At 48.9% G+C, this 19,640-nt stretch overlaps 16 non-coding genes across 16 annotated transcripts; all 16 read right to left on the bottom strand.

Annotated features, from left to right (window-relative positions):
• Nucleotides 1-2,484: 2,484 nt before the first annotated feature.
• On the bottom strand, nt 2,485-2,556 carry trnac-gca (transfer RNA cysteine (anticodon GCA)). Its single transcript has one exon. It is a non-coding gene; the product is annotated as a tRNA-Cys (tRNA).
• Nucleotides 2,557-3,557: 1,001 nt separating this feature from the next.
• trnac-gca (transfer RNA cysteine (anticodon GCA)) lies at nt 3,558-3,629 on the bottom strand. The gene has a single exon. It is a non-coding gene; the product is annotated as a tRNA-Cys (tRNA).
• A 463-nt stretch (nt 3,630-4,092) lies between these two features.
• Nucleotides 4,093-4,164, bottom strand: trnac-gca (transfer RNA cysteine (anticodon GCA)). Its single transcript has one exon. It is a non-coding gene; the product is annotated as a tRNA-Cys (tRNA).
• Nucleotides 4,165-5,170: 1,006 nt separating this feature from the next.
• On the bottom strand, nt 5,171-5,242 carry trnac-gca (transfer RNA cysteine (anticodon GCA)). Its single transcript has one exon. It is a non-coding gene; the product is annotated as a tRNA-Cys (tRNA).
• Nucleotides 5,243-6,776: 1,534 nt separating this feature from the next.
• Nucleotides 6,777-6,848, bottom strand: trnac-gca (transfer RNA cysteine (anticodon GCA)). The gene has a single exon. It is a non-coding gene; the product is annotated as a tRNA-Cys (tRNA).
• Nucleotides 6,849-7,856: 1,008 nt separating this feature from the next.
• trnac-gca (transfer RNA cysteine (anticodon GCA)) lies at nt 7,857-7,928 on the bottom strand. The gene has a single exon. It is a non-coding gene; the product is annotated as a tRNA-Cys (tRNA).
• A 464-nt stretch (nt 7,929-8,392) lies between these two features.
• Nucleotides 8,393-8,464, bottom strand: trnac-gca (transfer RNA cysteine (anticodon GCA)). The gene has a single exon. It is a non-coding gene; the product is annotated as a tRNA-Cys (tRNA).
• Nucleotides 8,465-9,470: 1,006 nt separating this feature from the next.
• trnac-gca (transfer RNA cysteine (anticodon GCA)) lies at nt 9,471-9,542 on the bottom strand. Its single transcript has one exon. It is a non-coding gene; the product is annotated as a tRNA-Cys (tRNA).
• A 997-nt stretch (nt 9,543-10,539) lies between these two features.
• Nucleotides 10,540-10,611, bottom strand: trnac-gca (transfer RNA cysteine (anticodon GCA)). The gene has a single exon. It is a non-coding gene; the product is annotated as a tRNA-Cys (tRNA).
• A 2,080-nt stretch (nt 10,612-12,691) lies between these two features.
• trnac-gca (transfer RNA cysteine (anticodon GCA)) lies at nt 12,692-12,763 on the bottom strand. The gene has a single exon. It is a non-coding gene; the product is annotated as a tRNA-Cys (tRNA).
• Nucleotides 12,764-13,226: 463 nt separating this feature from the next.
• trnac-gca (transfer RNA cysteine (anticodon GCA)) lies at nt 13,227-13,298 on the bottom strand. The gene has a single exon. It is a non-coding gene; the product is annotated as a tRNA-Cys (tRNA).
• Nucleotides 13,299-13,761: 463 nt separating this feature from the next.
• trnac-gca (transfer RNA cysteine (anticodon GCA)) lies at nt 13,762-13,833 on the bottom strand. Its single transcript has one exon. It is a non-coding gene; the product is annotated as a tRNA-Cys (tRNA).
• Nucleotides 13,834-14,839: 1,006 nt separating this feature from the next.
• trnac-gca (transfer RNA cysteine (anticodon GCA)) lies at nt 14,840-14,911 on the bottom strand. The gene has a single exon. It is a non-coding gene; the product is annotated as a tRNA-Cys (tRNA).
• Nucleotides 14,912-16,990: 2,079 nt separating this feature from the next.
• trnac-gca (transfer RNA cysteine (anticodon GCA)) lies at nt 16,991-17,062 on the bottom strand. Its single transcript has one exon. It is a non-coding gene; the product is annotated as a tRNA-Cys (tRNA).
• A 463-nt stretch (nt 17,063-17,525) lies between these two features.
• Nucleotides 17,526-17,597, bottom strand: trnac-gca (transfer RNA cysteine (anticodon GCA)). Its single transcript has one exon. It is a non-coding gene; the product is annotated as a tRNA-Cys (tRNA).
• Nucleotides 17,598-18,604: 1,007 nt separating this feature from the next.
• trnac-gca (transfer RNA cysteine (anticodon GCA)) lies at nt 18,605-18,676 on the bottom strand. The gene has a single exon. It is a non-coding gene; the product is annotated as a tRNA-Cys (tRNA).
• Nucleotides 18,677-19,640: the final 964 nt, after the last annotated feature.

Raw genomic sequence — 19,640 nt, forward strand, 5'->3', positions numbered from 1 at the left:
CAAAATGACTGTCTGACTTCAATAGCATTTGCATCGGCAATGGAAATGGCTGAGTGGCAGAGTTTAATTGGACGTAAGTTATTGCGCAAATGCCCTACGAACTGACATCAGCTCTGAACGAATGCACATGCAAGGCTTTCAAGCTCTCGTTTCGGCACTGCAGTGCTACATTGCAACATCTCACGAGGCAACACGGATCTTCGTGTCCTTCAGCTGTTCATCACAGAAGGAACTTTGCCGTGGTCGTTGAATGCGGGAAGAAAACACCCCTTCCAAGGAGTTCCCGGTGCAGAGGGGCGAACGGCAGATCCTCGATGCACTGCTCACGTGTAAAGGGGGCACCCAGATTTGAACTGGGGACCTCTTGATCTGCAGTCAAACGCTGTACCACTGAGCTACACCCCCCAGGCGCCCAACGCACTGCATGTTCACACTTTCCACATACTACAGTGACAATTGTCTAAAACACCTCTCTTGTCTGCGCCTTTCAACAGTTTACGTGCAGCAGAGATGTTTTGTATGTGAAACCTATTTCCAAAATGACTGTCTGACTTCAATAGCATTTGCATCGGCAATGGAAATGGCTGAGTGGCAGAGTTTAATTGGACCTAAGTTATTGCGCAAATGCCCTCCGAACTGACATCAGCTCTGAACGAATGCACATGCAAGGCTTTCAAGCTCTCGTTTCGGCACTGCAGTGCTACATTGCAACATCGCAACATCTCACGAGGCAACACGGATCTTCGTGTCCTTCAGCTGTTCATCACAGAAGGAACTTTGCCGTGGTCGTTGAATGCGGGAAGAAAACACCCCTTCCAAGGAGTTCCCGGTGCAGAGGGGTGAACGGCAGATCCTCGATGCACTGCTCACGTGTAAAGGTGACACCCAGATTTAAACTGGGGACCTCTTGATTTGCAGTCAAATGCTCTACCACTGAGCTACACCCCCCCATGGGCCCAACGCACTGCATGTTCACACTTTGCACATACTACAGTGACAATTGTCTTAAACACCTCTCTTGTCTGCGCCTTTCAACAGTTTACGTGCAGCAGAGATGTTTTGTATGTGAAACCTATTTCCAAAATGACTGTCTGACTTCAATAGCATTTGCATCGGCAATGGAAATGGCTGAGTGGCAGAGTTTAAATGGATGTAAGTTATTGCGCAAATGCCCTCCGAACTGACATCAGCTCTAAACGAATGCACGTGCAAGGCTTTCAAGCTCTCGTTTCGGCACTGCAGTGCTACATTGCAACATCTCATGACGCAACACGGATCTTCGTGTCCTTCAGCTGTTCATCACAGAAGGAACTTTGCCGTGGTCGTTGAATGCGGGAAGAAAACACCCCTTCCACGGTGTTCCCTGTGCAGAGGGGTAAACGGCAGATCCTCGATGCACTGCTCACGTGTAAAGGGGGCACCCAGATTTGAACTGAGGACCTCTTGATCTGCAGTCAAATGCTCTACCACTTGGCTACACCCCCCCCATGTGCCCAAGGCACGGCATGTTCACACTTTCCACATACTACAGTGACAATTGTCGAAAACACCTCTCTTGTCTGCGCGTTCCAACAGTTTACGTGCAGCAGAGATGTTTTGTATGTGAAACCTATTTCCAAAATGACTGTCTGACTTCAATAGCATTTGCATCGGCAATGGAAATGGCTGAGTGGCAGAGTTTAAATGGACGTAAGTTATTGCGCAAATGCGCTCCGAACTGACATCAGCTCTGAACGAATGCACATGCAAGGCTTTCAAGCTCTCGTTTCGGCACTGCAGTGCTACATTGCAACATCTCACGACGCAACACGGATCTTCGTGTCCTTCAGCTGTTCATCACAGAAGGAACTTTGCCGTGGTCGTTGAATGCGGGAAGAAAACACCCCTTCCAAGGTGTTCCCTGTGCAGAGGGGTAAACGGCAGATCCTCGATTCACTGCTCACGTGTAAAGGGGGGCACCCAGATTTGAACTGGGGACCTCTTGATCTGCAGTCAAATGCTCTACCACAGAGCTACACCCCCAGTTGGGGAACGCGCTGCATGTTCACACTTTCCACATACTACAGTGACAATTGTCTAAAACACCTCTCTTGTCTGCGCCTTTCAACAGTTTACGTGCAGCAGAGATGTTTTGTATGTGAAACCTATTTCCAAAATGACTGTCTGACTTGAATAGCATTTGCATCGGCAATGGAAATGGCTGAGTGGCAGAGTTTAAATGGACGTAAGTTATTGCGCAAATGCCCTCCGAACTGACATCAGCTCTGAACGAATGCACATGCAAGGCTTTCAAGCTCTGGTTTCGGCACTGCCGTGCTACATTGCAACATCTCACGAGGCAACACGGATCTTCGTGTCCTTCAGCTGTTCATCACAGAAGGAACTTTGCCGTGGTCGTTGAATGCGGGAAGAAAACACCCCTTCCCAGGTGTTCCCTGTGCAGAGAAGTAAACGGCAGATCCTCGATGCACTGCTCACGTGCAAAGGGGGCACCCAGATTTGAACTGGGGACCTCTTGATCTGCAGTCAAATGCTCTACCACTGAGCTACACCCCCCCATGTGCCCAATGCACTGCATGTTCACACTTTCCACATACTACAGTGACAATTGTCTAAAACACCTCTCTTGTCTGCGCCTTTCAACAGTTTACGTGCAGCAGAGATGTTTTGTATGTGAAACCTATTTCCAAAATGACTGTCTGACTTCAATAGCATTTGCATCGGCAGTGGAAATGGCTGAGTGGCAGAGTTTAAATGGATGTAAATTATTGCGCAAATGCCCTCCGAACTGACATCAGCTCTGAACGAATGCACATGCAAGGCTTTCAAGCTCTCGTTTCGGCACTGCAGTGCTACATTGCAACATCTCACGACGCAACACGGATCTTCGTGTCCTTCAGCTGTTCATCACAGAAGGAACTTTGCCGTGGTCGTTGAATGCGGGAAGAAAACACCCCTTCCAAGGTGTTCCCTGTGCAGAGGGGTAAACGGCAGATCCTCGATGCACTGCTCACGTGTAAAGGTGGCACCCAGATTTGAACTGAGGACCTCTTGATCTGCAGTCAAATGCTCTACCACTTGGCTACACCCCCCCCATGTGCCCAACGCACTGCATGTTCACACTTTCCACATACTACAGTGACAATTGTCTAAAACACCTCTCTTGTCTGCGCCTTTCAACAGTTTACGTGCAGCAGAGATGTTTTGTATGTGAAACCTATTTCCAAAATGACTGTCTGACTTCAATAGCATTTGCATCGGCAATGGAAATGGCTGAGTGGCAGAGTTTAATTGGACGTAAGTTATTGCGCAAATGCCCTACGAACTGACATCAGCTCTGAACGAATGCACATGCAAGGCTTTCAAGCTCTCGTTTCGGCACTGCAGTGCTACATTGCAACATCTCACGAGGCAACACGGATCTTCGTGTCCTTCAGCTGTTCATCACAGAAGGAACTTTGCCGTGGTCGTTGAATGCGGGAAGAAAACACCCCTTCCAAGGAGTTCCCGGTGCAGAGGGGCGAACGGCAGATCCTCGATGCACTGCTCACGTGTAAAGGGGGCACCCAGATTTGAACTGGGGACCTCTTGATCTGCAGTCAAATGCTCTACCACTGAGCTACACCCCCCAGGTGCCCAACGCACTGCATGTTCACACTTTCCACATACTACAGTGACAATTGTCGAAAACACCTCTCTTGTCTGCGCGTTCCAACAGTTTACGTGCAGCAGAGATGTTTTGTATGTGAAACCTATTTCCAAAATGACTGTCTGACTTCAATAGCATTTGCATCGGCAATGGAAATGGCTGAGTGGCAGAGTTTAAATGGACGTAAGTTATTGCGCAAATGCGCTCCGAACTGACATCAGATCTGAACGAATGCACATGCAAGGCTTTCAAGCTCTCGTTTCGGCACTGCAGTGCTACATTGCAACATCTCACGAGGCAACACGGATCTTCGTGTCCTTCAGCTGTTCATCACAGAAGGAACTTTGCCGTGGTCGTTGAATGCGGGAAGAAAACACCCCTTCCAAGGAGTTCCCGTTGCAGAGGGGTGAACGGCAGATCCTCGATGCACTGCTCACGTGTAAAGGGGGCACCCAGATTTGAACTGGGGACCTCTTGATCTGCAGTCAAATGCTCTACCACTGAGCTACACCCCCCATGGGCCCAACGCACTGCATGTTCACACTTTCCACATACTACAGTGACAATTGTCTAAAACACCTCTCTTGTCTGCGCCTTTCAACAGTTTACGTGCAGCAGAGATGTTTTGTATGTGAAACCTATTTCCAAAATGACTGTCTGACTTCAATAGCATTTGCATCGGCAATGGAAATGGCTGAGTGGCAGAGTTTAAATGGACGTAAGTTATTGCGCAAATGCCCTCCGAACTGACATCAGCTCTGAACGAATGCACATGCAAGGCTTTCAAGCTCTGGTTTCGGCACTGCCGTGCTCCATTGCAACATCTCACGACGCAACACGGATCTTCGAGTCCTTCAGCTGTTCATCACAGAAGGAACTTTGCCGTGGTCGTTGAATGCGGGAAGAAAACACCCCTTCCCAGGTGTTCCCTGTGCAGAGGGGTAAACGGCAGATCCTCGATGCACTGCTCACGTGTAAAGGGGGCACCCAGATTTGAACTGGGGACCTCTTGATCTGCAGTCAAATGCTCTACCACTGACCTACACCCCCCAGTTGGGGAACGCGCTGCATGCTTACACTTTCCACATACTACAGTGACAAATGTCTAAAACACCTCTCTTGTCTGCGCCTTTCAACAGTTTACGTGCAGCAGAGATGTTTTGTATGTGAAACCTATTTCCAAAATGACTGTCTGACTTCAATAGCATTTGCATCGGCAATGGAAATGGCTGAGTGGCAGAGTTTAATTGGACCTAAGTTATTGAGCAAATGCCCTCCGAACTGACATCAGCTCTGAACGAATGCACATGCAAGGCTTTCAAGCTCTCGTTTCGGCACTGCAGTGCTACATTGCAACATCGCAACATCTCACGAGGCAACACGGATCTTCGTGTCCTTCAGCTGTTCATCACAGAAGGAACTTTGCCGTGGTCGTTGAATGCGGGAAGAAAACACCCCTTCCAAGGAGTTCCCGGTGCAGAGGGGCGAACGGCAGATCCTCGATGCACTGCTCACGTGTAAAGGGGGCACCCAGATTTGAACTGGGGACCTCTTGATCTGCAGTCAAATGCTCTACCACTGAGCTACACCCCCCAGGTGCCCAACGCACTGCATGTTCACACTTTCCACATACTACAGTGACAATTGTCTAAAACACCTCTCTTGTCTGCGCGTTCCAACAGTTTACGTGCAGCAGAGATGTTTTGTATGTGAAACCTATTTCCAAAATGACTGTCTGACTTCAATAGCATTTGCATCGGCAATGGAAATGGCTGAGTGGCAGAGTTTAAATGGACGTAAGTTATTGTGCAAATGCGCTCCGAACTGACATCAGCTCGGAACGAATGCACATGCAAGGCTTTCAAGCTCTCGTTTCGGCACTGCAGTGCTACATTGCAACATCTCACGAGGCAACACGGATTTTCGTGTCCTTCAGCTGTTCATCACAGAAGGAACTTTGCCGTGGTCGTTGAATGCGGGAAGAAAACACCCCTTCCAAGGAGTTCCCGTTGCAGAGGGGTGAACGGCAGATCCTCGATGCACTGCTCACGTGTAAAGGGGCACCCAGATTTGAACTGGGGACCTCTTGATCTGCAGTCAAATGCTCTACCACTGAGCTACACCCCGCCAAGGGCCCAACGCACTGCATGTTCACACTTTGCACATACTACAGTGACAATTGTCTAAAACACCTCTCTTGTCTGCGCCTTTCAACAGTTTACGTGCAGCAGAGATGTTTTGTATGTGAAACCTATTTCCAAAATGACTGTCTGACTTCAATAGCATTTGCATCGGCAATGGAAATGGCTGAGTGGCAGAGTTTAAATGGACGTAAGTTATTGCGCAAATGCCCTCCGAACTGACATCAGCTCTGAACGAATGCACATGCAAGGCTTTCAAGCTCTCGTTTCGGCACTGCAGTGCTACATTGCAACATCTCACGAGGCAACACGGATCTTCGTGTCCTTCAGCTGTTCATCACAGAAGGAACTTTGCCGTGGTCGTTGAATGCGGGAAGAAAACACCCCTTCCAAGGAGTTCCCGGTGCAGAGGGGTGAACGGCAGATCCTCGGTGCACTGCTCACGTGTAAAGGGGGCACCCAGATTTAAACTGGGGACTTCTTGATTTGCAGTCAAATGCTCTACCACTGAGCTACACCCCCCCATGGGCCCAACGCACTGCATGTTCACACTTTGCACATACTACAGTGACAATTGTCTTAAACACCTCTCTTGTCTGCGCCTTTCAACAGTTTACGTGCAGCAGAGATGTTTTGTATGTGAAACCTATTTCCAATATGACTGTCTGACTTCAATAGCATTTGCATCGGCAATGGAAATGGCTGAGTGGCAGAGTTTAAATGGACGTAAGTTATTGCGCAAATGCCCGCCGAACTGACATCAGCTCTGAACAAATGCACATGCTAGGCTTTCAAGCTCTGGTTTCGGCACTGCCGTGCTACATTGCAACATCTCACGAGGCAACACGGATCTTCGTGTCCTTCAGCTGTTCATCACAGAAGGAACTTTGCCGGGGTCGTTGAATGCGGGAAGAAAACACCCCTTCCCAGGTGTTCCCTGTGCAGAGGGGTAAACGGCAGATCCTCGATGCACTGCTCACGTGTAAAGGGGGCACCCAGATTTGAACTGGGGACCTCTTGATCTGCAGTCAAATGCTCTACCACTGAGCTACACCCCCCCATGTGCCCAATGCACTGCATGTTCACACTTTCCACATACTACAGTGACAATTGTCTAAAACACCTCTCTTGTCTGCGCCTTTCAACAGTTTACGTGCAGCAGAGATGTTTTGTATGTGAAACCTATTTCCAAAATGACTGTCTGACTTGAATAGCATTTGCATCGGCAATGGAAATGGCTGAGTGGCAGAGTTTAATTGGACGTAAGTTATTGCGCAAATGCCCTACGAACTGACATCAGCTCTGAACGAATGCACATGCAAGGCTTTCAAGCTCTCGTTTCGGCACTGCAGTGCTACATCGCAACATCTCACGAGGCAACACGGATCTTCGTGTCCTTCAGCTGTTCATCACAGAAGGAACTTTGCCGTGGTCGTTGAATGCGGGAAGAAAACACCCCTTCCAAGGTGTTCCCTGTGCAGAGGGGTAAACGGCAGATCCTCGATGCACTGCTCACGTGTAAAGGGGGCACCCAGATTTGAATTAAGGACCTCTTGATCTGCAGTCAAATGCTCTACCACTGAGCTACACCCCCCCATGTGCCCAACGCACTGCATGTTCACACTTTCCACATACTACAGTGACAATTGTCTAAAACACCTCTCTTGTCTGCGCCTTTCAACAGTTTACGTGCAGCAGAGATGTTTTGTATGTGAAACCTATTTCCAAAATGACTGTCTGACTTCAATAGCATTTGCATCGGCAATGGAAATGGCTGAGTGGCAGAGTTTAATTGGACGTAAGTTATTGCGCAAATGCCCTCCGAACTGACATCAGCTCTGAACGAAAGCACATGCAAGGCTTTCAAGCTCTCGTTTCGGCACTGCAGTGCTACATTGCAACATCGCAACATCTCACGAGGCAACACGGATCTTCGTGTCCTTCAGCTGTTCATCACAGAAGGAACTTTGCCGTGGTCGTTGAATGCGGGAAGAAAACACCCCTTCCAAGGTGTTCCCTGTGCAGAGGGGTGAACGGCAGATCCTCGATGCACTGCTCACGTGTAAAGGGGGCACCCAGATTTGAACTGGGGACCTCTTGATCTGCAGTCAAATGCTCTACCACTGAGCTACACCCCCCCATGTGCCCAACGCACTGCATGTTCACACTTTCCACATACTACAGTGACAATTGTCTAAAACACCTCTCTTGTCTGCGCCTTTCAACAGTTTACGTGCAGCAGAGATGTTTTGTATGTGAAACCTATTTCCAAAATGACTGTCTGACTTCAATAGCATTTGCATCGGCAATGGAAATGGCTGAGTGGCAGAGTTTAATTGGACGTAAGTTATTGCGCAAATGCCCTACGAACTGACATCAGCTCTGAACGAATGCACATGCAAGGCTTTCAAGCTCTCGTTTCGGCACTGCAGTGCTACATTGCAACATCTCACGAGGCAACACGGATCTTCGTGTCCTTCAGCTGTTCATCACAGAAGGAACTTTGCCGTGGTCGTTGAATGCGGGAAGAAAACACCCCTTCCACAGAGTTCCCGGTGCAGAGGGGTAAACGGCAAATCCTCGATGCACTGCTCACGGGCAAAGGGGGCACCCAGATTTGAACTGGGGACCTCTTGATCTGCAGTCAAATGCTCTACCACTGAGCTACACCCCCCAGGTGCCCAACGCACTGCATGTTCACACTTTCCACATACTACAGTGACAATTGTCTAAAACACCTCTCTTGTCTGCGCCTTTCAACAGTTTACGTGCAGCAGAGATGTTTTGTATGTGAAACCTATTTCCAAAATGACTGTCTGACTTCAATAGCATTTGCATCGGCAATGGAAATGGCTGAGTGGCAGAGTTTAATTGGACCTAAGTTATTGCGCAAATGCCCTCCGAACTGACATCAGCTCTGAACGAATGCACATGCAAGGCTTTCAAGCTCTCGTTTCGGCACTGCAGTGCTACATTGCTACATTGCAACATCTCACGAGGCAACACGGATCTTCGTGTCCTTCAGCTGTTCATCACAGAAGGAACTTTGCCGTGGTCGTTGAATGCGGGAAGAAAACACCCCTTCCACAGAGTTCCCGGTGCAGAGGGGTGAACGGCAGATCCTCGATGCACTGCTCATGGGCAAAGGGGGAACCCAGATTTGAACTGGGGACCTCTTGATCTGCAGTCAAATGCTCTACCACAGAGCTACACCCCCCAGTTGGGGAACGCACTGCATGTTCACACTTTCCACATACTACAGTGACAATTGTCTAAAACACCTCTCTTGTCTGCGCCTTTCAACAGTTTACGTGCAGCAGAGATGTTTTGTATGTGAAACCTATTTCCAAAATGACTGTCTGACTTGAATAGCATTTGCATCGGCAATGGAAATGGCTGAGTGGCAGAGTTTAAATGGACGTAAGTTATTGCGCAAATGCCCTCCGAACTGACATCAGCTCTGAACGAATGCACATGCAAGGCTTTCAAGCTCTGGTTTCGGCACTGCCGTGCTACATTGCAACATCTCACGAGGCAACACGGATCTTCGTGTCCTTCAGCTGTTCATCACAGAAGGAACTTTGCCGTGGTCGTTGAATGCGGGAAGAAAACACCCCTTCCCAGGTGTTCCCTGTGCAGAGAAGTAAACGGCAGATCCTCGATGCACTGCTCACGTGCAAAGGGGGCACCCAGATTTGAACTGGGGACCTCTTGATCTGCAGTCAAATGCTCTACCACTGAGCTACACCCCCCATGTGCCCAACGCACTGCATGTTCACACTTTCCACATACTACAGTGACAATTGTCTAAAACACCTCTCTTGTCTGCGCCTTTCAACAGTTTACGTGCAGCAGAGATGTTTTGTATGTGAAACCTATTTCCAAAATGACTGTCTGACTTCAATAGCATTTGCATCGGCAGTGGAAATGGCTGAGTGGCAGAGTTTAAATGGATGTAAATTATTGCGCAAATGCCCTCCGAACTGACATCAGCTCTGAACGAATGCACATGCAAGGCTTTCAAGCTCTCGTTTCGGCACTGCAGTGCTACATTGCAACATCTCACGACGCAACACGGATCTTCGTGTCCTTCAGCTGTTCATCACAGAAGGAACTTTGCCGTGGTCGTTGAATGCGGGAAGAAAACACCCCTTCCAAGGTGTTCCCGGTGCAGAGGGGTAAACGGCAGATCCTCGATGCACTGCTCACGTGTAAAGGTGGCACCCAGATTTGAACTGAGGACCTCTTGATCTGCAGTCAAATGCTCTACCACTGAGCTACACCCCCCATGTGCCCAACGCACTGCATGTTCACACTTTCCACATACTACAGTGACAATTGTCTAAAACACCTCTCTTGTCTGCGCCTTTCAACAGTTTACGTGCAGCAGAGATGTTTTGTATGTGAAACCTATTTCCAAAATGACTGTCTGACTTCAATAGCATTTGCATCGGCAATGGAAATGGCTGAGTGGCAGAGTTTAATGGACGTAAGTTATTGCGCAAATGCCCTCCGAACTGACATCAGCTCTGAACGAATGCACATGCAAGGCTTTCAAGCTCTCGTTTCGGCACTGCAGTGCTGCATTGCAACATCTCACGAGGCAACACGGATCTTCGTGTCCTTCAGCTGTTCATCACAGAAGGAACTTTGCCGTGGTCGTTGAATGCGGGAAGAAAACACCCCATCCAAGGAGTTCCCGGTGCAGAGGGGTGAACGGCAGATCCTCGATGCACTGCTCACGTGTAAAGGGGGCACCCAGATTTGAACTGGGGACCTCTTGATCTGCAGTCAAATGCTCTACCACTGAGCTACACCCCCCCATGTGCCCAACGCACTGCATGTTCACACTTTCCACATACTACAGTGACAATTGTCTAAAACACCTCTCTTGTCTGCGCCTTTCAACAGTTTACGTGCAGCAGAGATGTTTTGTATGTGAAACCTATTTCCAAAATGACTGTCTGACTTCAATAGCATTTGCATCGGCAATGGAAATGGCTGAGTGGCAGAGTTTAATTGGACGTAAGTTATTGCGCAAATGCCCTACGAACTGACATCAGCTCTGAACGAATGCACATGCAAGGCTTTCAAGCTCTCGTTTTGGCACTGCAGTGCTACATTGCAACATCTCACGAGGCAACACGGATCTTCGTGTCCTTCAGCTGTTCATCACAGAAGGAACTTTGCCGTGGTCGTTGAATGCGGGAAGAAAACACCCCTTCCAAGGAGTTCCCGGTGCAGAGGGGCGAACGGCAGATCCTCGATGCACTGCTCACGTGTAAAGGGGGCACCCAGATTTGAACTGGGGACCTCTTGATCTGCAGTCAAACGCTGTACCACTGAGCTACACCCCCCAGGTGCCCAACGCACTGCATGTTCACACTTTCCACATACTACAGTGACAATTGTCTAAAACACCTCTCTTGTCTGCGCCTTTCAACAGTTTACGTGCAGCAGAGATGTTTTGTATGTGAAACCTATTTCCAAAATGACTGTCTGACTTCAATAGCATTTGCATCGGCAATGGAAATGGCTGAGTGGCAGAGTTTAATTGGACCTAAGTTATTGCGCAAATGCCCTCCGAACTGACATCAGCTCTGAACGAATGCACATGCAAGGCTTTCAAGCTCTCGTTTCGGCACTGCAGTGCTACATTGCAACATCGCAACATCTCACGAGGCAACACGGATCTTCGTGTCCTTCAGCTGTTCATCACAGAAGGAACTTTGCCGTGGTCGTTGAATGCGGGAAGAAAACACCCCTTCCAAGGAGTTCCCGGTGCAGAGGGGTGAACGGCAGATCCTCGATGCACTGCTCACGTGTAAAGGTGACACCCAGATTTAAACTGGCGACCTCTTGATTTGCAGTCAAATGCTCTACCACTGAGCTACACCCCCCCATGGGCCCAACGCACTGCATGTTCACACTTTGCACATACTACAGTGACAATTGTCTTAAACACCTCTCTTGTCTGCGCCTTTCAACAGTTTACGTGCAGCAGAGATGTTTTGTATGTGAAACCTATTTCCAAAATGACTGTCTGACTTCAATAGCATTTGCATCGGCAATGGAAATGGCTGAGTGGCAGAGTTTAAATGGATGTAAGTTATTGCGCAAATGCCCTCCGAACTGACATCAGCTCTAAACGAATGCACGTGCAAGGCTTTCAAGCTCTCGTTTCGGCACTGCAGTGCTACATTGCAACATCTCACGACGCAACACGGATCTTCGTGTCCTTCAGCTGTTCATCACAGAAGGAACTTTGCCGTGGTCGTTGAATGCGGGAAGAAAACACCCCTTCCAAGGTGTTCCCTGTGCAGAGGGGTAAACGGCAGATCCTCGATGCACTGCTCACGTGTAAAGGGGGCACCCAGATTTGAACTGAGGACCTCTTGATCTGCAGTCAAATGCTCTACCACTTGGCTACACCCCCCCCATGTGCCCAACGCACTGCATGTTCACACTTTCCACATACTACAGTGACAATTGTCTAAAACACCTCTCTTGTCTGCGCCTTTCAACAGTTTACGTGCAGCAGAGATGTTTTGTATGTGAAACCTATTTCCAAAATGACTGTCTGACTTCAATAGCATTTGCATCGGCAATGGAAATGGCTGAGTGGCAGAGTTTAATTGGACCTAAGTTATTGCGCAAATGCCCTCCGAACTGACATCAGCTCTGAACGAATGCACATGCAAGGCTTTCAAGCTCTCGTTTCGGCACTGCAGTGCTACATTGCAACATCTCACGAGGCAACACGGATCTTCGTGTCCTTCAGCTGTTCATCACAGAAGGAACTTTGCCGTGGTCGTTGAATGCGGGAAGAAAACACCCCTTCCAAGGAGTTCCCGGTGCAGAGGGGCGAACGGCAGATCCTCGATGCACTGCTCACGTGTAAAGGGGGCACCCAGATTTGAACTGGGGACCTCTTGATCTGCAGTCAAATGCTCTACCACTGAGCTACACCCCCCAGGTGCCCAACGCACTGCATGTTCACACTTTCCACATACTACAGTGACAATTGTCTAAAACACCTCTCTTGTCTGCGCGTTCCAACAGTTTACGTGCAGCAGAGATGTTTTGTATGTGAAACCTATTTCCAAAATGACTGTCTGACTTCAATAGCATTTGCATCGGCAATGGAAATGGCTGAGTGGCAGAGTTTAAATGGACGTAAGTTATTGCGCAAATGCCCTCCGAACTGACATCAGCTCTGAACGAATGCACATGCAAGGCTTTCAAGCTCTCGTTTCGGCACTGCAGTGCTACATTGCAACATCTCACGAGGCAACACGGATCTTCGTGTCCTTCAGCTGTTCATCACAGAAGGAACTTTGCCGTGGTCGTTGAATGCGGGAAGAAAACACCCCTTCCACAGAGTTCCCGGTGCAGAGGGGTGAACGGCAGATCCTCGATGCACTGCTCACGGGCAAAGGGGGCACCCAGATTTGAACTGGGGACCTCTTGATCTGCAGTCAAATGCTCTACCACTGAGCTACACCCCCCATGTGCCCAACGCACTGCATGTTCACACTTTCCACATACTACAGTGACAATTGTCTAAAACACCTCTCTTGTCTGCGCCTTTCAACAGTTTACGTGCAGCAGAGATGTTTTGTATGTGAAACCTATTTCCAAAATGACTGTCTGACTTCAATAGCATTTGCATCGGCAATGGAAATGGCTGAGTGGCAGAGTTTAATTGGACGTAAGTTATTGCGCAAATGCCCTACGAACTGACATCAGCTCTGAACGAATGCACATGCAAGGCTTTCAAGCTCTCGTTTCGGCACTGCAGTGCTACATTGCAACATCTCACGAGGCAACACGGATCTTCGTGTCCTTCAGCTGTTCATCACAGAAGGAACTTTGCCGTGGTCGTTGAATGCGGGAAGAAAACACCCCTTCCAAGGAGTTCCCGGTGCAGAGGGGCGAACGGCAGATCCTCGATGCACTGCTCACGTGTAAAGGGGGCACCCAGATTTGAACTGGGGACCTCTTGATCTGCAGTCAAATGCTCTACCACTGAGCTACACCCCCCAGGTGCCCAACGCACTGCATGTTCACACTTTCCACATACTACAGTGACAATTGTCTAAAACACCTCTCTTGTCTGCGCGTTCCAACAGTTTACGTGCAGCAGAGATGTTTTGTATGTGAAACCTATTTCCAAAATGACTGTCTGACTTCAATAGCATTTGCATCGGCAATGGAAATGGCTGAGTGGCAGAGTTTAAATGGACGTAAGTTATTGCGCAAATGCGCTCCGAACTGACATCAGCTCTGAACGAATGCACATGCAAGGCTTTCAAGCTCTCGTTTCGGCACTGCAGTGCTACATTGCAACATCTCACGAGGCAACACGGATCTTCGTGTCCTTCAGCTGTTCATCACAGAAGGAACTTTGCCGTGGTCGTTGAATGCGGGAAGAAAACACCCCTTCCAAGGAGTTCCCGGTGCAGAGGGGTAAACGGCAGATCCTCGATGCACTGCTCACGTGTAAAGGGGGCACCCAGATTTGAATTAAGGACCTCTTGATCTGCAGTCAAATGCTCTACCACTGAGCTACACCCCCCATGTGCCCAACGCACTGCATGTTCACACTTTCCACATACTACAGTGACAATTGTCTAAAACACCTCTCTTGTCTGCGCCTTTCAACAGTTTACGTGCAGCAGAGATGTTTTGTATGTGAAACCTATTTCCAAAATGACTGTCTGACTTCAATAGCATTTGCATCGGCAATGGAAATGGCTGAGTGGCAGAGTTTTATTGGACGTAAGTTATTGCGCAAATGCCCTCCGAACTGACATCAGCTCTGAACGAAAGCACATGCAAGGCTTTCAAGCTCTCGTTTCGGCACTGCAGTGCTACATTGCAACATCGCAACATCTCACGAGGCAACACGGATCTTCGTGTCCTTCAGCTGTTCATCACAGAAGGAACTTTGCCGTGGTCGTTGAATGCGGGAAGAAAACACCCCTTCCAAGGTGTTCCCTGTGCAGAGGGGTGAACGGCAGATCCTCGATGCACTGCTCACGTGTAAAGGGGGCACCCAGATTTGAACTGGGGACCTCTTGATCTGCAGTCAAATGCTCTACCACTGAGCTACACCCCCCCATGTGCCCAACGCACTGCATGTTCACACTTTCCACATACTACAGTGACAATTGTCTAAAACACCTCTCTTGTCTGCGCCTTTCAACAGTTTACGTGCAGCAGAGATGTTTTGTATGTGAAACCTATTTCCAAAATGACTGTCTGACTTCAATAGCATTTGCATCGGCAATGGAAATGGCTGAGTGGCAGAGTTTAATTGGACGTAAGTTATTGCGCAAATGCCCTACGAACTGACATCAGCTCTGAACGAATGCACATGCAAGGCTTTCAAGCTCTCGTTTCGGCACTGCAGTGCTACATTGCAACATCTCACGAGGCAACACGGATCTTCGTGTCCTTCAGCTGTTCATCACAGAAGGAACTTTGCCGTGGTCGTTGAATGCGGGAAGAAAACACCCCTTCCACAGAGTTCCCGGTGCAGAGGGGTGAACGGCAGATCCTCGATGCACTGCTCACGGGCAAAGGGGGCACCCAGATTTGAACTGGGGACCTCTTGATCTGCAGTCAAATGCTCTACCACTGAGCAACACCCCCCAAGTGCCCAAGGCACGGCATGTTCACACTTTCCACATACTACAGTGACAATTGTCTAAAACACCTCTCTTGTCTGCGCCTTTCAACAGTTTACGTGCAGCAGAGATGTTTTGTATGTGAAACCTATTTCCAAAATGACTGTCTGACTTCAATAGCATTTGCATCGGCAATGGAAATGGCTGTGTGGCAGAGTTTAAATGGACGTAAGTTATTGCGCAAATGCCCTCCAAACTGACATCAGCTCTGAACGAATGCACATGCAAGGCTTTCAAGCTCTGGTTTCGGCACTGCCGTGCTCCATTGCAACATCTCACGACGCAACACGGATCTTCGAGTCCTTCAGCTGTTCATCACAGAAGGAACTTTGCCGTGGTCGTTGAATGCGGGAAGAAAACACCCCTTTCCAGGTGTTCCCTGTGCAGAGGGGTAAACGGCAGATCCTCGATGCACTGCTCACGTGTAAACGGGGCACCCAGATTTGAACTGGGGACCTCTTGATCTGCAGTCAAATGCTCTACCACTGAGCTACACCCCCCAGGTGCCCAACGCACTGCATGTTCACACTTTCCACATACTACAGTGACAATTGTCTAAAACACCTCTCTTGTCTGCGCCTTTCAACAGTTTACGTGCAGCAGAGATGTTTTGTATGTGAAACCTATTTCCAAAATGACTGTCTGACTTCAATAGCATTTGCATCGGCAATGGAAATGGCTGAGTGGCAGAGTTTAATTGGACCTAAGTTATTGCGCAAATGCCCTCCGAACTGACATCAGCTCTGAACGAATGCACATGCAAGGCTTTCAAGCTCTCGTTTCGGCACTGCAGTGCTACATTGCAACATCGCAACATCTCACGAGGCAACACGGATCTTCGTGTCCTTCAGCTGTTCATCACAGAAGGAACTTTGCCGTGGTCGTTGAATGCGGGAAGAAAACACCCCTTCCAAGGTGTTCCCTGTGCAGAGGGGTAAACGGCAGATCCTCGATGCACTGCTCACGTGTAAAGAGGGCACCTAGATTTGAACTGGGGACCTCTTGATCTGCAGTCAAATGCTCTACCACTTGGCTACACCCCCCCCATGTGCCCAACGCACTGCATGTTCACACTTTCCACATACTACAGTGACAATTGTCTAAAACACCTCTCTTGTCTGCGCCTTTCAACAGTTTACGTGCAGCAGAGATGTTTTGTATGTGAAACCTATTTCCAAAATGACTGTCTGACTTCAATAGCATTTGCATCGGCAATGGAAATGGCTGAGTGGCAGAGTTTAATTGGACGTAAGTTATTGCGCAAATGCCCTACGAACTGACATCAGCTCTGAACGAATGCACATGCAAGGCTTTCAAGCTCTCGTTTCGGCACTGCAGTGCTACATTGCAACATCTCACGAGGCAACACGGATCTTCGTGTCCTTCAGCTGTTCATCACAGAAGGAACTTTGCCGTGGTCGTTGAATGCGGGAAGAAAACACCCCTTCCAAGGAGTTCCCGGTGCAGAGGGGCGAACGGCAGATCCTCGATGCACTGCTCACGTGTAAAGGGGGCACCCAGATTTGAACTGGGGACCTCTTGATCTGCAGTCAAATGCTCTACCACTGAGCTACACCCCCCAGGTGCCCAACGCACTGCATGTTCACACTTTCCACATACTACAGTGACAATTGTCTAAAACACCTCTCTTGTCTGCGCGTTCCAACAGTTTACGTGCAGCAGAGATGTTTTGTATGTGAAACCTATTTCCAAAATGACTGTCTGACTTCAATAGCATTTGCATCGGCAATGGAAATGGCTGAGTGGCAGAGTTTAAATGGACGTAAGTTATTGCGCAAATGCGCTCCGAACTGACATCAGCTCTGAACGAATGCACATGCAAGGCTTTCAAGCTCTCGTTTCGGCACTGCAGTGCTACATTGCAACATCTCACGAGGCAACACGGATCTTCGTGTCCTTCAGCTGTTCATCACAGAAGGAACTTTGCCGTGGTCGTTGAATGCGGGAAGAAAACACCCCTTCCAAGGTGTTCCCGGTGCAGAGGGGTGAACGGCAGATCCTCGATGCACTGCTCACGTGTAAAGGGGGCACCCAGATTTGAACTGGGGACCTCTTGATCTGCAGTCAAATGCTCTACCACTGAGCTACACCCCCAAGGCGGAAAACACGTTGCATGCTCACACTTTCCACATACTACAGTGACAATTGTCTAAAACACCTCTCTTGTCTGCGCCTTTCAACAGTTTACGTGCAGCAGAGATGTTTTGTATGTGAAACCTATTTCCAAAATGACTGTCTGACTTCAATAGCATTTGCATCGGCAATGGAAATGGCTGAGTGGCAGAGTTTAATTGGACCTAAGTTATTGCGCAAATGCCCTCCGAACTGACATCAGCTCTGAACGAATGCACATGCAAGGCTTTCAAGCTCTCGTTTCGGCACTGCAGTGCTACATTGCAACATCGCAACATCTCACGAGGCAACACGGATCTTCGTGTCCTTCAGCTGTTCATCACAGAAGGAACTTTGCCGTGGTCGTTGAATGCGGGAAGAAAACACCCCTTCCAAGAAGTTCCCGGTGCAGAGGGGTAAACGGCAGATCCTCGATGCACTGCTCACGTGTAAAGGTGGCACCCAGATTTGAACTGAGGACCTCTTGATCTGCAGTCAAATGCTCTACCACTTGGCTACACCCCCCCATGTGCCCAACGCACTGCATGTTCACACTTTCCACATACTACAGTGACAATTGTCTAAAACACCTCTCTTGTCTGCGCCTTTCAACAGTTTACGTGCAGCAGAGATGTTTTGTATGTGAAACCTATTTCCAAAATGACTGTCTGACTTCAATAGCATTTGCATCGGCAATGGAAATGGCTGAGTGGCAGAGTTTAATTGGACGTAAGTTATTGCGCAAATGCCCTACGAACTGACATCAGCTCTGAACGAATGCACATGCAAGGCTTTCAAGCTCTCGTTTCGGCACTGCAGTGCTACATTGCAACATCTCACGAGGCAACACGGATCTTCGTGTCCTTCAGCTGTTCATCACAGAAGGAACTTTGCCGTGGTCGTTGAATGCGGGAAGAAAACACCCCTTCCAAGGAGTTCCCGGTGCAGAGGGGCGAACGGCAGATCCTCGATGCACTGCTCACGTGTAAAGGGGGCACCCAGATTTGAACTGGGGACCTCTTGATCTGCAGTCAAATGCTCTACCACTGAGCTACACCCCCCCATGTGCCCAACGCACTGCATGTTCACACTTTCCACATACTACAGTGACAATTGTCTAAAACACCTCTCTTGTCTGCGCCTTTCAACAGTTTACGTGCAGCAGAGATGTTTTGTATGTGAAACCTATTTCCAAAATGACTGTCTGACTTCAATAGCATTTGCATCGGCAATGGAAATGGCTGAGTGGCAGAGTTTAATTGGACGTAAGTTATTGCGCAAATGCCCTACGAACTGACATCAGCTCTGAACGAATGCACATGCAAGGCTTTCAAGCTCTCGTTTCGGCACTGCAGTGCTACATTGCAACATCTCACGAGGCAACACGGATCTTCGTGTCCTTCAGCTGTTCATCACAGAAGGAACTTTGCCGTGGTCGTTGAATGCGGGAAGAAAACACCCCTTCCAAGGAGTTCCCGGTGCAGAGGGGCGAACGGCAGATCCTCGATGCACTGCTCACGTGTAAAGGGGGCACCCAGATTTGAACTGGGGACCTCTTGATCTGCAGTCAAACGCTGTACCACTGAGCTACACCCCCCAGGTGCCCAACGCACTGCATGTTCACACTTTCCACATACTACAGTGACAATTGTCTAAAACACCTCTCTTGTCTGCGCCTTTCAACAGTTTACGTGCAGCAGAGATGTTTTGTATGTGAAACCTATTTCCAAAATGACTGTCTGACTTCAATAGCATTTGCATCGGCAATGGAAATGGCTGAGTGGCAGAGTTTAATTGGACCTAAGTTATTGCGCAAATGCCCTCCGAACTGACATCAGCTCTGAACGAATGCACATGCAAGGCTTTCAAGCTCTCGTTTCGGCACTGCAGTGCTACATTGCAACATCGCAACATCTCACGAGGCAACACGGATCTTCGTGTCCTTCAGCTGTTCATCACAGAAGGAACTTTGCCGTGGTCGTTGAATGCGGGAAGAAAACACCCCTTCCAAGGAGTTCCCGGTGC

The sequence above is a fragment of the Hemiscyllium ocellatum genome, unplaced genomic scaffold (assembly GCF_020745735.1).
Source record: "Hemiscyllium ocellatum isolate sHemOce1 unplaced genomic scaffold, sHemOce1.pat.X.cur. scaffold_2179_pat_ctg1, whole genome shotgun sequence".
Classification (NCBI taxonomy): Eukaryota; Metazoa; Chordata; class Chondrichthyes; order Orectolobiformes; family Hemiscylliidae; genus Hemiscyllium; species Hemiscyllium ocellatum.